The sequence below is a fragment of the Triticum aestivum genome, chromosome 7D (genome assembly GCF_018294505.1).
Source record: "Triticum aestivum cultivar Chinese Spring chromosome 7D, IWGSC CS RefSeq v2.1, whole genome shotgun sequence".
Lineage (NCBI taxonomy): Eukaryota > Viridiplantae > Streptophyta > Magnoliopsida > Poales > Poaceae > Triticum > Triticum aestivum.
The window spans coordinates 622,459,544-622,463,832 of NC_057814.1; positions in this window are offsets into that span (position 1 = coordinate 622,459,544).

Consider the following 4,289-nt stretch of genomic DNA (forward strand, 5'->3'; position numbering starts at 1 on the left):
TTTAGTATGTTGCTATTGTTTTCTTCATGACTTATACATGTTCCTATGACTATGAGATTATGCAACTCCCGTTTACCGGAGGAACACTTTGTGTGCTACCAAACGTCACAACGTAACTGGGTGATTATAAAGGTGCTCTACAGGTGTCTCCGAAGGTACTTGTTGGGTTGGCGTATTTCGAGATTAGGATTTGTCACTCCGATTGTCGGAGAGGTATCTCTGGGCCCTCTCGGTAATGCACATCACTTAAAGCCTTGCAAGCATTGCAACTAATGAGTTTGTTGCGAGATGATGTATTACGAAACGAGTAAAGAGACTTGCCGGTAACGAGATTGAACTAGGTATTAAGATACCGACGATCGAATCTCGGGCAAGTAACATACCGATGACAAAGGGAACAACGTATGTTGTTATGCGGTCTGACCGATAAAGATCTTCGTAGAATATTTTGGGAGCCAGTATGAGCATCCAGGTTCCGCTATTGGTTATTGACCGGAGACGTGTCTCGGTCATGTCTACATAGTTCTCGAACCCGTAGCGTCCGCACGCTTAACGTTACGATGACAGTTTCATTATGAGTTTATATGTTTTGATGTACCAAAGGTTGTTCGGAGTCTCGGATGTGATCACGGACATGACGAGGAGTCTCGAAATGGTCGAGACATAAAGGTTGATATATTGGAAGCCTATGTTTGGATATCGGAAGTGTTCCGGGTGAAATCGGGATTTTACCGGAGTACCGGGAGGTTACCGGAACCCCCCGGCAACATAATGGGCCTTAGTGGGCCTAGGTGGAAGAGAGGAGAGGAGGCCAGGGCAGGGCCACACGCCCCTTCCCCCCAGTCCGAATAGGACAAGGAGAAGGGGGTGGCGCCCCCCTCCCCCTTTCCTTCCTCCCCTGCACCTCTTCCCCCTCTCTCTCCTAGTCCAACATGGAAAAGGGGGGAGTCCTACTCCCGGTAGGAGTAGGACTCCTCCTGGCGCGCCCCAAGGCTGGCCGCACCTCTCCCCCTTTGCTCCTTTATATACGGGGGCAGGGGGAACCCCAATAACACAACAATTGATCTATTGATCTCTTAGCCGTGTGCGGTGCCCCCCTCCACCATATTACACCTCGATAATATCGTAGCGGTGCTTAGGAGAAGCCCTGCGTCGGTAGAACATCATCATTGTCACCATGCCGTTGTGCTGACGAAACTCTCCCTCAACACTCGGCTGGATCGGAGTTCGAGGGACATCATCGAGCTGAACGTGTGCTGAACTCGGAGGTGCCGTACGTTCGGTACTTGATCGGTTGGATCGTGAAGACGTACGACTACATCAACCACGTTGTGTTAACGCTTCTGCTTTCGGTCTACGAGGGTACGCGGACAACACTCTCCCCTCTCGTTGCTATGCATCACCATGATCTTGCGTGTGCGTAGGAAATTTTTTGAAATTACTACGTTCCCCAATAGTGGCATCCGAGCCTGGTTTTATGCGTAGATGTCATATGCACGAGTAGAACACAAGTGAGTTGTGGGCGATATAAGTCATACTGCTTACCAGCATGTCATACTTTGGTTCAGCGGTATTGTGAGATGAAGCGGCCCGGACCGACATTACGCGTACGCTTACGCGAAACTGGTTTCACCGTTGCGAGCACTCGTTGCTTAAAGGTGACTGGCGGGTGTCTGTCTCTCTCACTTTAGTTGAACCGAGTGTGGCTACGCCCGGTCCTTGCGAAGGTTAAAACAGCACCAACCTGACAAACTATCGTTGTGGTTTTGATGCGTAGGTAAGAACGGTTCTTGCTAAGCCCGTAGCAGCCACGTAAAAACTTGCAACAACAAAGTAGAGGACGGCTAACTTGTTTTTGCAGGGGCATGTTGTGATGTGATATGGTCAAGACATGATGCTGAATTTTATTGTATGAGATGATCATGTTTTGTAACCGAGTTATCGGCAACTGGCAGGAGCCATATGGTTGTCGCTTTATTGTATGCAATGCAATCGCCCTGTAATGCTTTACTTTATCACTAAGCGGTAGCGATAGTCGTAGAAGCATAAGATTGGCGAGATGACAACGATGCTACAATGGAGATCAAGGTGTCGCGCCGGTGAAGATGGTGATCATGACGGTGCTTCGGAGATGGAGATCACAAGCACAAGATGATGATGGCCATATCATATCACTTATATTGATTGCATGTGATGTTTATCTTTTTATGCATCTTATCTTGCTTTGATTGACGGTAGCATTATAAGATGATCCCTCACTAAATTATCAAAGTATAAGTGTTCTCCCTGAGTATGCACCGTTGTGAAAGTTCTTCGTGCTGAGACACCACGTGATGATCGGGTGTGATAGGCTCTACGTTGAAATACAACGGGTGCAAAACAGTTGCACACGCGGAATACTCAAGTTAAACTTGACGAGCCTAGCATATAACAGATATGGCCTAGGAACATGGAGACCGAAAGGTCGAGCGTGAATCATATAGTAGATATGACCAACATAGTGATGTTCACCGTTGAAACTACTCCATCTCACGTGATGATTGGACATGGTTTAGTTGATATGGATCACGTGATCACTTAGAGGATTAGAGGGATGTCTATCTAAGTGGGAGTTCTTAAGTAATATGATTAATTGAACTTGAATTTATCATGAACTTAGTACCTGATAGTATCTTGCTATGTCTATGTTAATTGTAGATAGATGGCCCGTGTTGTTGTTCCGTTGAATTTTAATGCGTTCCTTGAGAAAGCAAAGTTGAAAGATGATGGTAGCAATTACACGGACAGGGTCCGTAACTTGAGGATTATCCTCATTGCTGCACAGAAGAATTACGTCCTGGAAGCACCGCTGGGTGCCAGGCCTGCTGCAGGAGCAACACCAGATGTTATGAACATCTGGCAGAGCAAAGCTGAGTACTACTCGATAGTTCAGTGTGCCATGCTTTACGGCTTAGAACCGGGTCTTCAACAACGTTTTGAACGTCATGGAGCATATGAGATGTTCCAGGATTTGAAGTTAATATTTCAAGCAAATGCCCGGATTGAGAGATATGAAGTCTCCAATAAGTTCTATAGCTGCAAGATGGAAGAGAATAGTTCTGTCAGTGAGCATATACTCAAAATGTCTGGGTATAATAATCACTTGATTCAACTGGGAGTTAATCTTCCGGATGATAGCGTCATTGACAGAATTCTTCAATCACTGCCACCAAGCTACAAGAGCTTTGTGATGAACTATAATATGCAAGGGATGAATAAGACGATTCCCGAGCTCTTCGCAATGCTAAAGGCTGCGGAGGTAGAAATCAAAAAGGAGCATCAAGTGTTGATGGTCAATAAGACCACTAGTTTCAAGAAAAAGGGCAAAGGGAAGAAGAAGGGGAACTTCCAGAAAAATAGCAAGCAAGTTGCTGTTCAGGAGAAGAAACCCAAGTCTGGACCTAAGCCTGAGACTGAGTGCTTCTACTGCAAGCAGACTGGTCACTGGAAGCGGAACTGCCCCAAGTATTTGGCGGATAAGAAGGATGGCAAGGTGAACAAAGGTATATGTGATATACATGTTATTGATGTGTACCTTACTAATGCTCGCAGTAGCACCTGGGTATTTGATACTGGTTCTGTTGCTAATATTTGCAACTCGAAACAGGGGCTACGGATTAAGCGAAGATTGGCTGAGGACGAGGTGACGATGCGCGTGGGAAATGGTTCCAAAGTCGATGTGATCGCAGTCGGCACGCTACCTCTACATCTACCTTCGGGATTAGTTTTACACCTAAATAATTGTTATTTGGTGCCAGCATTAAGCATGAACATTATATCTGGATCTTGTTTGATGCGAGACGGTTATTCATTTAAATCAGAGAATAATGGTTGTTCTATTTATATGAGTAATATCTTTTATGGTCATGCACCCTTGAAGAGCGGTCTATTTTTGTTGAATCTCGATAGTAGTGATACACATATTCATAATATTGAAGCCAAAAGATGCAGAGTTGATAATGATAGTGCAACTTATTTGTGGCACTGCCGTTTAGGTCATATCGGTGTAAAGCGCATGAAGAAACTCCATACTGATGGACTTTTGGAACCACTTGATTATGAATCACTTGGTACTTGTGAACCGTGCCTCATGGGCAAGATGACTAAAACACCGTTCTCCGGAACTATGGAGAGAGCAACAGATTTGTTGGAAATCATACATACAGATGTATGTGGTCCGATGAATATTGAGGCTCGTGGCGGATATCGTTATTTTCTCACCTTCACAGATGATTTGAGCAGATATGGGT